Source organism: Athene noctua, chromosome 1 (genome assembly GCF_965140245.1).
Source record: "Athene noctua chromosome 1, bAthNoc1.hap1.1, whole genome shotgun sequence".
Classification (NCBI taxonomy): domain Eukaryota; kingdom Metazoa; phylum Chordata; class Aves; order Strigiformes; family Strigidae; genus Athene; species Athene noctua.
The window spans coordinates 126,039,767-126,053,882 of record NC_134037.1 but is presented as its reverse complement, the minus strand read 5'-3'; the positions used below and the strand labels follow the sequence as shown (position 1 = coordinate 126,053,882).

General features: G+C 46.1%; 1 pseudogene; it reads left to right on the top strand.

Annotated features, from left to right (window-relative positions):
* The window catches only part of LOC141957897 (prokineticin receptor 2-like), a 42,878-nt pseudogene extending 39,322 nt beyond the window's left edge, over nucleotides 1–3,556 (top strand).
* The last annotated feature ends 10,560 nt before the right edge of the window (nucleotides 3,557–14,116 follow it).

The window sequence follows — 14,116 nt, the reverse complement described above, 5'->3', positions numbered from 1 at the left end:
TCAGCCTCGTGCACCGCGGACTCTGACGGACCAGGCACTGAGGATCAGCTTCATGCTGACACAAACCTGACACGACTGACTCACAGAAAGCCAGAGACCCACAGAGTAAACTCTTTACAGAAAGGCCATGAAAACAAGTCACCTTTTGTGTGCAAATACAATACACATCTCTGTACACCCTCTGCATATACACACACTGTATGATTCCCACTCTCCCTTCCCTCTTTTCCCAATTTCTCTCATGTGCCATTTTATGCTCTAGTTTAATGCATAGTTTCTGGTACCTGATCCAAAAGACAGCTCAGGAGCAGTTAACCCTGCTGATGGTTGTACAGATACAGCTTGCGCGCTGCTGATTCTGCTGTCGTTGACGTCAACACAAGTCTGTGGAGAGACTCTGGGGAAGTCCAGATGTGTTTTGCCTGGTGTGAGGGAAAAGGACAATCAGCTCCTATGAAACAAATTCTTAATAAGTGTCTAACAAAAGAGCCTTTGAACAGCAACTGAGCACTCAGGGTTAAGCTTCTAAACACTATCATGCACGCATTACCATTTTCTATTACTTATCCTTTTCAGTTTTTTTCTAAAAACTTTTCCTGGAAAGCTCTGCTAGTGCATCACAGGTTGATGAAGTAACATGGGTCATTGAGCCCTTGCGCCTGCTAAGAAATCACAAGATTTCTAACAAATCTCCCCAAGTATCTTTATAAACAAACCTGGAAATGATTAATCACTGAAGTTTGTTCTAAGAACACACAGGTTTAGTTCCACTGCCTTTTTTTTTTTTTTTTTTTATTATGAGCTTTTGACTTGGAAAACAGAGAGAAATGCTGTTCATTTAATAATCAACCATTCCACACCGGCTATGTCATGTGTGTTGTTGACTTCAGTCTCTAAAAATAACAGGCTCTTAACAAAAGTCTTTTAGTGTTTAGATCATTTAAAAAGGCTCACCTGTGAAGAGAGAGTAAGCCTGTCCCACAGGATTTGCCTCTGGTAGGGCTCTCTTTCATCTTCCTTGCTGTCTATTCACACGAAACGTAGGAGTTTCACGTATTTAAGGCCACATCTACACTAGAAAATAATGCAGTGTGAAAGGAGAGGACCTGAAGAGCAACAGTTGGGGGATTTAGCTTTAGCTGGGTCACCTGGACTGAATGCCCATGGGCACCTGGTACTTTTGAGTACATCCTCCAGGGCAGTTTCATCCAAACTCAGCTCATGTGCTCCAGGACCACTCCACAGTAACATCCCAAGTGTGGTAAGCAAGGACAGTCAGGAAATCCACCACAAAACCTCCCTCGACTCTTGCAGAGATTTACCCCATCCAGCCAAATGTCCTGCTGAGCAGATATGCATACTTATACATTGTCCCACAACCTTGTTTCCACAGGGCCCAATCTAAAAACATTCATTTATCAGCTCCACAATGAGGCTGACTAATTCTGCTGTCCCTTGACATCTAGCCTGCACCATTAAGAGCGATGAATAATTCATCTGCTTCCAAGATCTGGCTGACAGAAAGCACCACGGGCCTTCCAGCTTATTTTAGAATTAATAGGTCCTGTGCATGCTATCTATGTAGAGAATGTATACAGATAGAAAAGCCTCTGAATGAATAAGAAATTCCACTCAAACAATTCTTTGTGTTAAACACAATTGTATTGGGATCTCTGGAGTGCCTCGGATAAAAATCTCCTTTTAGCACAAGCATCCTAATCTTTCGGGACAGTATACTCTCATATAAGTCCTTCTTACATCTATAGCGTCTTAAAAAATAAACCTCCTCAAATTCCAACCAAACAAAAACTTCACCAGAGTGAATTCCATTTGGTCCTACCCCTTCTGAACTGAATTGAGGAAAATTGATGGATCTTGAAAGTAATATACTTTTATTTCTCCTCAGTCCTTTGTGAAACACTTCAGTGCACCCACAGCTTTACAGTCATAAAGAGTGCAAATACCTAACTCAAGTTTTATGGTTTGGCCTTAACAAAGCATATTTAAGGTTAATTAGCAATAGTCGCCCCCAGCAGACAAAACAAAAATTTGCATGGGCGGAAAACGGATACACAGTCCTTTGTTGGTGGCTTCAAAGCATGCTCACCTGTAACCATTCATTAGCATCAGCTTTGGCTCTTTGCACCCATGGAATAGCCAAGAAAATAATAAAAACACTGTTACATATATTTGATCTCTTGGTAAAAAAAGCATATTTAAATAGTTCTCTGCCTAGGGAAAACCTTTTCGTGTTTCTATGTGTTTGTCTTTTTACCTGCACCTGACCAGGTGTATATTACTGCACGTTTCAAACTCTCATTTGAACAGGTGCTGCCCACCAAAGAATTTCCAGATGCTGTGTCACGGCATGTCCTCGATACGACACCGTGTGTTGTGCTAGGTCCTGCAAACACATTTGTCAGTAGTAGGAAAGCTCCCTCTCTTTCTCCTCTTCCAGTCTTTCCATAACTCCCAGACACGTGATCTGTGTTAACAAGCAGCTGACGACACAGAATTGCAACTTTTTCAGTGCAATCTTGTAAACAGGAGGGAGTTGGACTGAGGTCTTAAAACGATCCTCAGACACCCTAATGCATGCTCAGATTTTCAGATTGCCAAGTACCCACCCTCCTAACAAACCCTTCAGCCCCTTGCTCCAGAGTTTCTGCCCAGGTTTAGGAACTCAGCTCTAGGCTGTTCCTTTGGAAAATTTTCTGAACTCTCCTCATAGACAAGTTGGCCAGGCTCTCTCTTTTACAAATGACAGCAATTCCCTTCTGCCTAATTCTGTCCACTTGTATCTGGAATTGTGTTCTGACTAAGTGTCTTCAGACTTCATTTTGGATGTATTTGTTCCAGGTATCTGGCCATTGTTCACCCACTGAAACCACGCATGAATTATCAAACAGCAACCTTCCTAATCGCCTTGGTCTGGATTGTCTCCATACTTGTAGCTATTCCATCTGCGTATTTTGCTACTGAAACGGTGTTATTTATAGTGAAAAACCAGGAGAAAATATTCTGTGGACAGATTTGGCCAGTTGACCAGCAGATGTACTACAAATCATACTTCCTCTTTATCTTTGGCATTGAATTTGTTGCACCTGTCATTACGATGACCTTGTGTTATGCCAGGATATCGCGGGAGCTCTGGTTTAAAACCGTACCAGGATTTCAGACAGAACAGATCAGAAAGAGGCTTCGATGCAGAAGAAAAACTGTTATGGTACTGATGTGCATCCTGACTGCCTACGTTCTCTGCTGGGCACCCTTCTACGGCTTCACAATTGTCCGTGACTTTTTCCCCACCATCTTCGTGAAAGAGAAGCATTACCTTACTGCTTTTTATATAGTTGAATGCATTGCTATGAGTAACAGCATGATAAACACCATGTGTTTTGTAACTGTAAAAAATAATACCATGAAGTATTTCAAGAAGATCATGTTACTGAGATGGAGATCGACATATAACGGAAGCAAATCTAGCACTGATTTCGACCTCAGAACAAGTGCAATGCCAGTCACAGAGGAGGTAGACTGCATAAAACTGAAATAAATTTTCTGCAGTTTGAATCTCACATATTTCGGAGAGGGGCTAAAGAGGAAACAATGCCTTCTCAGAAGCTTCTCCCTTGTCTGTGGGAATACCCACCATTGGTGAGAGCCCTCTAAAAGCAGCCTACGATGCATTTCTACCAGAACTCTTTTCACCGGACTGCTGTATAACCCCGTAACTCAGACTGATGCTGTGCTTCAGTTCACCCATCTGTAAACCTGGGAGGTAGATACTCATTTTACAGTTGTTTAAGATGAACAACAACAACAGAAAATATCTATGAATGCATTAAAGCATATTACAATGATGTAAGAGTTGATTGCTGATCCTAGCAATGATGCCTCTTTGTTTCTTCTTAAGAGAAATCTCTTAACCCCTTGGAGTTTATCATTTGTACCTTTAAGATATTCGGTGTCCTTTTCCTTCTGCTCATAAGAGGAAGGAAGGCAAAAAAAGCCCATTTTGCTTCATGTCACTCTTTATCCTCTCAGTTTACCCCTCATGATGAAGCTCCTCAAAGTCTACAGACCACCAGCTTGCTATGGTCCAATGTGCAGCATGCTCTTATGAAAGGCACATTCTCTACAAAGGTAAATACTGCTTCACAGTCTAGCGAAAACCTCATCTCTTCCTGTGACACCTTGCTTAAAAATATTTCATCAACATTCCACTCTGTAGTTTTATGTAGAGTGTTGACTCTGTTTATTATGTATTTGGAAATGGCACAGCTACATCTTGAAGGGATCTGTTACCTTCTCTCACCTCCAGGCTATGGCCAACTTCTGCCGCCTTGATTCACTGAGCTCTTCAAAGAATCAATCACAAAATCACAGAGGTGGAGAACAGCAACTCCAGATTGTCTAGTCCACCCCTCTGCTCAAGCAGGGTCAGCTAGAAGAGGTTGCCCAGGATTGTGGCCAGCTGGGCTTTGACTGACTCCCGGGATGGAGACTGCACAGCCTCCCTGGACCACCTGTGCCAGTGTTCAACAGTCCTTGCAGTAAAGAAGGGTTTTCTTATGTTCAGATGGAATTTCATGGGTTTCAACTTGTGTTTCAACTTGGTTTGCCAAGGGACCCATATAAAACTATAGCATGCTAGTGGGAAGAAAAACACCCTGCTGAACCAGATCTAGCCATTTTACCAGGCCTGTGTACAACTTCAAAATAAAGTACAAGTAGGGCCAAAATAGCATAGAGATCTGGAGATGATCTGTCTTTCTGCAACCAGCGGAGACAGACTCTAGGCTTCCACAAGCCAGTCAGTGGTTGAGTTGAGTAGCTCATTGTCTGGTCAAAGGTGAGGCAACAGCTCAAGATGAATTGTGCATTGCTTCCCCCAGAGCTGTTTTTACTATTCTGATTTTATGCGACTCCAGGATGGGTGTATCTTAACTGATAACTGTGATAAAGCAGGTGACAGTAGCAGTAATACCTACTCATTTAAACTACACATAAGATATCATGGACTTTTGTGTACTGAAGTCGAGTCTTTTCTATCGTGATGACAAATGCTTCCTGTTTTAAAGTATGTGGTACCACCTACTTTTGGAGTAAATGGCTTTTGTAAATAATTTGTCTATTTGTGTACTTAAAGTGAGAAACAAATCCTGCTAATAAAACAGGAAACATGGAGTAAATATCAACATTGTGAACTATGTTTTAGATTTTCCTCTTAGCCACAGTTTTCCTACTCAAGTGACTAATGTCAATTCTCCCATTTCTGCTAAAGAAAAACTACCAGGCCGACCAATTAAGTTTAATGCAAAAGGATATTCAAATCCATTAAAGTGCTCAAATCCTCTCATCATTAGCTGCTCTTAAAATATACACGTTGGAAAGGGTATCAAAATTTCCTCTGTTAGGCAAAACAATTACTGAAATCATTCTTCAAAATGACAGTTTAAAATAGGGGTAAGTACTAAATCCATTTGTTTCCCAGCATGCCAAAGAAATTTGAAGGACCAGAGAGTTGCAGTATTCCATCATCAAGATGCTTAACCTTAGAGTTTCTCTTGAAATCTCAGGGTTTCTTCTGAAACTGCACCCATATTTATCTCCTGAAACCTGCACTAGTTACTGGGGATTAGCTAGCAATACTATCTGTTATTAGAGTGTCCTGATATTCCTTTCACCTATTTTTCCTACACTTTTCCTGGTGCAAAACAGCCAAACAAATGACAATTTTCCACACCTGGAAATCTACCTCAGGCTGAGTTATTAAAAAAATAAAAAGCTCATCCCCCACCAAGCAATATAGTGCCAAGCAAAAAACAGGGAAAGAATCGCTTTACATTTCTGGAAATCACTTTGAGAGCTCCAAGAGACCTCTTCTGGTCTGGCCTGCCCAGTGTTCTCAGGCATCACCACGTCCCTGTCCCTGAGAAGGGTAGTAAAGCAGCAGCTGCCACAGCCCCTTTTGTGGATTTAGGTTTTGGGGTCCGCAACATTGCTGTATTTTGACATTTTGGGGTCTTCTCAGCAGCAAAGCAGTGTTTCAGCCTGAATGACTGGGTAGGGCAGGAGAAAAAGCTGTGCTTTGCCCTCAACTGCGTTTGTTGTGAGCAGCATCCCCAGAAAGAGGGGGATTCCTACCCAGGAAGGGTGGCGGTCTGCTGTTCCCTGATCAGAGTAGCCAAGCAAGTCCTTAGCCTGTGTCTGCACCAACTCCAAACACCAAAAAATGGTCACGGGCTTCACTTTCAGGGACCAATGTCTGCTCCTAAGCTGAGCTCCAGCAACCAGGGGCCCAGGCAGCGAGCCCAAGGGCCTTGCATGGGGACAGAAACCCCATGGAGGATTTTCGTGCCCACGGAACTGATTTCATCAAGGGAGTAATGGGGTACATTACCTAGGGGTACCTACATTGGTCAGGGCCTGCCTGCCACCCATGACTACACTTAAATGGAGAATTTAGAAGACTCTTAAAAACTCCCTTTAAGTGCAGAAGTGTGCAGCTGGCCAGGTCCTGACCTGAGCGGCTCCCTCAGGCAGCAAGGAACAGACAGTCCAACCAGAGTAGCCGAGGGAGGGGGCCAGACCCCACGCTCCCTATAGTGAGTTGTGCAGGAAAAATTAAAAATAACAGAAAGGCTTTTTTGTACCCACCCACACAACTCAGGCTAGGGAGTGTGGGTGCCAGTGGGTGCTCCAGAGATGGGTGCTCCCTTGGCTCCCTGTCAGGTGAGGGCTACCCTACTGCCTCCTGCCCGGCTCCTCCCTGCAGAAACGCCTTCACACTTACACTGACTGGCAACATTTAGTGAGGGAATTGAATATGGATCGCACCTACCTGAAGCTTTGCTTGCAAGAGACATGCTTAAACAGAGAAAGAAAAGCACAAGCTGGAAGGCAGCATCTGTCGCAGAGGAGAAGCAGCCCCTTCCAGCACAAGCTCTTACACACTGGAAGGCACTAAAAACTGCAGCGAGACCTCCACAGCCATCAGCTGCCTGCTGTTAGCTCCACTGGCACAGCAGCAATAAGGACCTCACCACGTAGGAACTGTGGGACGTGTCAAGGACAAGCAGTAGGTGGGGGTGAGGTATCATCCTCCTGAGAGCTGTTAGCAGGGTTTAGATAACCATGCAGTGAATAACCAAGTCTCAGTTGTGGCTTGCTCCAATTTTTATTACCAAAAGCAAAAATGTTGTGCTATCATGCCGGATTCTAGCTCAGCTGTCCTCCTGCGGCACAGCTCCCAAAACCATGGGCTTGTTTCCTTCTGCAGCAGCTCCTCCAGGAATAACTGAAGGTAAAATCCAGTCCCTGCTCCTTCACACTGGCTCTCTGAAAAACAAAAAAACCCAGGTGCAACTAGAAACTGAAATGGTGACCCTGAACAGCCAAGAGAGGATTAAGAAAAAGCAGTTATTCTCAGCAACAGGCACTGAGAAAATAAAGTATGTATTTTAATAAAGCAAGAGCACGGAAAGAAACTCCAACCATTGCCCCTCTACCAAAGGAGGATGGCCTGCAAGACCCCAGAGTGGGTCACAGTAGCCAGGCCATGAAATTTCCCTGAGGACTGACTCACTCACTCAGCAGCTCAGACTTAACTGAGCTCCTTCTTGTCTGAGCCTGGCAGCCTTTCCTGTGGCAACAGCACCCTCCAGCTGCTGCCTCTGCAGCACAGCATCATACGCCTACTGCACTGCCCTGGAAACTGCACCACTATCACCTGCTACCTTGGTAGGGACATACAGATATGCCCAGGATTCCTGGGCCTTCAAAAAGGAGCAACAGATGCTCCAGCTTTTGTCACTCAGGCACCTAGACACTTACCCATCACTTCTGGTGTCTGAATTCTCCCTCGCTCCCTGTGTCGGCAGGGCTGTGACCCTCACTGGGTGCTTGGGCTACCCCCTTTCAAAACACTGGATATCATCTGCGCTGAAAAAACAACACCATTAAGCAGAAGCAAGCAGAATTGAGACAAGACAAGAAACTACTCCCTTGGACTCACCAGAGATTCTCTTCTCTCTTACGCTCTGTTAGGATCCTGTTCTATAGACTCCACCCTAACACATGTTGCCAGGAACAGTCCCCAAACCACCGATGAGACGGGCAGCACTGCAGCTTCCAAAGTGACCTTTGTAATACCATCCAGAGCAAGAGAAGGAGGAACAAAACCTGATATAAAGCCACCACAGGAATCCTGAATAATAAGAACCAACACTGAGCACAAAGTTGCTCAAAGCACAAAGTCACCTCCCTCAAAACCAGGACTGGGTAAAACTGACAGAAGAGAAGACACAAAGATGGTCACAGTCCCCAGAAAAAGACACCCCTGAGCTCAAAAGACCACCACGGAATACAAAAAGCCCATGTAAACTCATCAACCTGCTCATCTGCTGGTTCCAAAAGAAAAACATAGAAGGTAACAGACAGAAAGCATGCATCACAGAAAACATGTTGAGGCACAGCAATAAAATCTGGGGGTGTAGCACTCCGAAAAAGCCAAACGCCGAAGCGCTCCAAAGAAGCTGCGAGGTGGACACCTCCAGAAAAGACACACGGTGAAGTGCTCCAGACAGCAGGGTGATGAAGGGCTACTACAGGGCCACGCGTTGAAGAGCTCCAATAAAAGACAGGTGCGGAAGCGCTCCAAAACAGCGAGGCAGTGAAGCACTGCTCCACGACGGTGCCATTAAGCACTCCAACATACACCAGGCATTGCAGAAATCAAGAAAAAAGCCACAGGGTGAAACACCCCAAAGAGAGCCATGTGGTGGATGTCTCCAAAAAAGCCCAACAGGGCAGTGTTCCCCAAAAGAACAGGTACTGAAGGACACCCTCCAGGGCTCCCTGGAGAAACACTCCGAAAAATCACAGGTGATGAAGAGAGCAGGAGAGTCAGATGGTGAACAACCCCCTAAAGCAGGGTGGTGAAGGAGCCCTCCAGGAGGCTGATGAACAACAAGACCCGGGTGGCGCAGTGAAGGGCTCCAGAAAAGCCAGGTCACACAGAGAAAGGCTACTCCAGGGTGGCATGGAGAAGGACTCCCAAGAACAGCTGGGCAGCACAGGAAGGACTCCAAGAAGACTTGGGTAGCACAGTGCAGGACTCCCCAAAAGAGGCAGGCAGCGTCATGCAGGCCTTGTCAGGGGTGGCACAGTGACAAACTCCAAGAAGAGCCAGGAGGGGCAGTGAAGAGTTCCTCCAGACTGTCATGATGAAGGACCCCCCCAGTGTGGCCTGATGAAGGACTCCTCCAGAAGGGCCTGGGAGGACTCCTCTGGGGGACAATGATGAAGTACTCCAAGAAGAGTCAGGTGCACAATGAAGGACTCCTAACGGGCAGCATGGTGAAGGGCTCCTCCGGGGAGGTGCGATGACGGGCTCCTTTGACACAGCACAATGAGGGGCTCCTCTCGGGGCAGCACAGTGTAGGACTCCTCTGGGGCAGCGTGACAAAGGCTCCAAGAAGAGCCGACAGAACACTGAAGGGCTCCTCCAAGACTGCACATAGAAGAGTTACTCCAGGTGGCATGATGAGGGGGTCCTCTGGGGCGGTGCAATGAGGGCCTCACCCAGCGTGGTGTGATGAAAGGCTTCTTCAAGACAGCGCAGTGAAGGGCTCCTCGAGTCTGAACAATGAGGAGTTACTCTGGGGTGGTGTGATGTGGGGCACCTCCAGGTTGGCATGATGAGGGGCTCCCTATGGATCTGCGTGATGAAGGGGTCCTACGGATCAGCACAGTGAAGGGCTCCTCCAGGGTGGTGCGACAAGCTGATCCTCTGGGCTTGTTGTGATGAAAGGCTGAAACGGCACGATGAGGGGCTCTTCTGTGGAGGCGTGATACGGGGCTGATAGGGATCAGTGCAGAACTGGCACGGCGAAAGCCTGCTCCAGGACACTGAAACTGTGAGTTCCTCCAGCACAGCATGATGAAGGGCTACTCTGGAGTGGAGCAGTGATGGCCTCCTCCGCAGCAGGGTGATGAAGCGCACTTCCAGGGGACCATGATGAGGGGCTCCTCTGAGGCAGTGTGGTGAACAGTTCCTCCAGGGCGGTGTGTGGAAGGACTCGTCCGGGCAGCGCAATGAGGGCCTCCTACGGAGCAGCACAGGGAAGGGCTCCTCTAGGAGAGCGTGCTGAAGGGCTACAAGAAGACCCACACAGTGTGGGGAACAGACCCTCTGGGCGGGGATGATGACGTGCTCCTCTGGCATGACACGGTGAACTGTTCCTCTGGTGCAGTGTGGTTGAGGAATCCTTCACTACAATGTGGTGAAGGGCGCCTCCAGAGCAGACCAGTAAATGTCTCATTCAGGCAGGCATACATGGGCAAACATACGATATGTACGATAAAATACGATACACACGACACAGACAATCCAATGAATACCATATGTTACATACCTTACCATGCAATGCATAACAGACAAAAAAATACAATACATACCATACATAAAATGCAACACATACGATATAAGTACCAAACCAAACAGTAAAATTCAATATATATAATAATTACAAAACATTAAAGACAAAACAATTTAAAAATATAGCAAAATACATACCACACATACATGACAAAACATAAAATAACAACTATACAATGCAAAACAATCTACAGAACAATAAAAACGAAAACAGAGAACACATGGGAAGACATGGAACACAAAACAAACAACAAAAAACCCTACCGTACGTTAAATACAATACTGGAAATGCAATATATAGAATACCATATAAACAATAGAATATATACAATGAATTACAATGAACAGATGACAAACCATACCTTACACACGAAAACACCCTACATCCCATACTTAGAAATAACACAATTCACACGATGCACATAATACAAGAAAAAATATGTGATAAAATACCATCACTGAAATACCATAAATATAACATAATAGCAAAGAGCACAGGAAACACAAAAGACAATCCAAGAGAAAATACAATATGAACCACAGTCTGGAGCAGGGATGAAAATTGGTTCCTAAGGGGCAGCACAGTGAAAGCCTGTTCTGAGGCGGCGTGATAGCAAAGGGCTCCTCCGGGACACTGTGATCAAGGCCTCCAAGAAGAGCTGGGATGTGCCATGAAGAGCTCCTCCGGGGCACAACAACGATGGCTCCTCCAGGGCGGCGCAGCGAAGGGAAAAGGCTCCTCCAGCGGAGGCAGACGTTACAAACCATACCCTACAATACTATACCCATGACACAAGACAGACAATACCCTACAGACCACACCAGACCTTACAGACCTTACCCCACACTGCAAACCACCCCTGTCATATAACTCTACACACAGCCCACAGACAAGGAATCACAGGACAAAACGCAAGTCAGACAATCCAGCCCCAAATCCATTACAAGACACACAGTAAAACACAACAGGTACTACAAAAGACAAAACACAGTACCAAGTACATCACAAAATTCACAGTGCCAAAAAACACAATATCTACAAGAAAGAGCACGCCACACGATACAGAAAAAGGCACAAAATAATGCTCCAAAAAAATACAAAATACAATACTTTACAAAGAAAAATTAATTTCCATACAAAATACATAAAGAGCAATGAAAAATAAAATATTACATTACCAAAGAAAAATTTCCATACACAATATATTAGAAAACACATGCAATGCAAGAGAAGATACACAACCTCCAATACATTCAATACTGTACAGTACATAAGGGAAAATACCCTACAACAAAAAAAACAGATGATACAATGCAATCTACTCAGGATACAATTAATGCCATTCCATACACACAGCGTGCAGTATGATATAAACCAGAATACAAGACACAGAGTATACGCAATGCAACACATACAACACATCAAATACATAACACAAAAATCTATACAGGGAATACATACAAACAATACAATCCCCACAGTGATACAGAGGATATTTAACCCATGATACATTCCAGACCATAAACACAAACCGTACCAGACGTACAATAACATCAATACCAAACCCCAATAATACAGTACCATAGATACAATGAATAATAGCATATGACACTTACCAAACACACAAAATACACGGATTACATGAAATAACATTCTATACACAAGTTAAAAATATATCCAAAGGACTACATATTCTAATACATATAAACTCTATGATCCATACCATACAGATGATGCATACCATACCATAATACATTACAACTCATACAATACCGTAAATACCAAAGCAGATGCTACAACACAATACACCCGACAGTACATACCTCTAAATACCACGTGATACAAGACACAGAATCAAAAATACCCACTAACAATACCACACTAAGTACCACACAGCCAAGGCAGTGCAGCAGAAAGGACGGACAGCACCAGGCAACAGAAAAACCCAGAGCACACTTACCAGACAATACTTACCAGACGGTCTGCAGAGGGGGGCCTGCCTGCCGCTCCGGCGGGACTCACCAAAGCCCAAAACTCTCTCACGAGGCACCACGCTCAAGGGCTCCTCCCACACAGGGGTGATCAAGAGCTCACCAGGCACAACGGCAGCGAAGGGCTCCTCCAGGGCAGCGTGCTGGAGGGCTGCAGCAAGACCCACCAAGCGTGGGGAACAGCTCCTCTGGGGAAACCATCATCAAAAGCTCCTCCAATGCCACACGCTCAAGGCCTCCTCCACAGCGCTCTGACGCTCAAGGGGCTCCTCCAGGCCTGGGATGATGACGGGCTGCTCCGCTGACACGCACACAAGAGCTCCTTGAGGGCCTCGCACGAAAAGGCTCCTCCGCTGCAACAAGGTGAAGGGCTCTGACAGCGTAGGGACGATCAAGGGCTACTCCGGGACAGCGCAGGGAAGCTCTCCTGCATGGGCGCCACGCAGGGCTCCAAGGAGAGACGGGCGGCACCACCAAGCGCTCCGACGGGCCGCTGTAACAGCGAAGGGCTCCTCCAGCTTGGCACCATGAAGGGCTACTCCAAGGGGGGGATGATGCTGGGCTCCTCCAAAGACGCTGCAATCAAGGGCCCCCTGGCCCAGCACGACTAAGGAGGGCTCCTTCATGCCTGCACAGCACACAGAAGGAAGGGCTGCAACAGCAGCTCGCCGATGGAATGAGGACCTCCTGCAGAGCGGCACAAAGAGGACCTCCTCAGAAGTGATGATGAAAACGGGATCCTCTGCGGTGGCAGGATGAAGGGCTCCTTGGGCTGCAGTGTCCGGAAGGGCTGAAAGCAGACCCACCAAGCGTGGCGAACAGCTGCTCTCTGGGGCCAGGATCATCAAGGGCTCCTCCAATGCCACACGCTCAAGGGCTCCTGCACAGCGCTCTGATGCTGAAAAGCTGATGTGGGGCCGGCACGATGATGGGCTGCTCCGCTGACACAAACAGCACAGCTCCTGAGGGCCTCCCGGGCAAATGCTCCTCCGCTGCCACGTGTGACCAGCTCCTCTGGGTCGCCACGGCAAAGGTCTCCACAGAAGCACGCAACGCGTAACAAAGAGATCCACTGCAGTGGAACCACACTCAAGGGCTCCGCCAGCACCACGGCATGAAGGGCTGCATCAACACCCAACCAGCGTGGGGCACAGCTCCTCTGGGGCGGGCCTGACCACGGCCTTCCTATGACATCACACGCTGAACCGCTCCTCCCCGGAGCCACCCTTTGCAAAACATACCATACCTACCATACAGTACAGACAAATCGATATACAGACAATCCCAGATATTATTATTACACACCTTACCATGCTCTACAGACCAGACAGAAAATGCAATACATACTAGAGCAGAGAGTAAACCCAACACCGACGATACATACAAGTCATGGCAATAAAACAGATGCAAAAATATGGCAATCAAAAAAGATACAAAATTACAGGCCGCACAATACATGACAAACCATACCATATTAACTACAGCACAATACAAAGAACGATACAATCCATACCAGACAATACAGGCAAGGCAGTGTCAAACACAATACAGCACAAGATGTACAAGATGATACAATGCACAGCATTCCACACAGGCCATTCCCTAGATTACACAACACACACCTACCATCCATGAAACATACTACACACAACACAATACAAAATACGATCCACACTACAA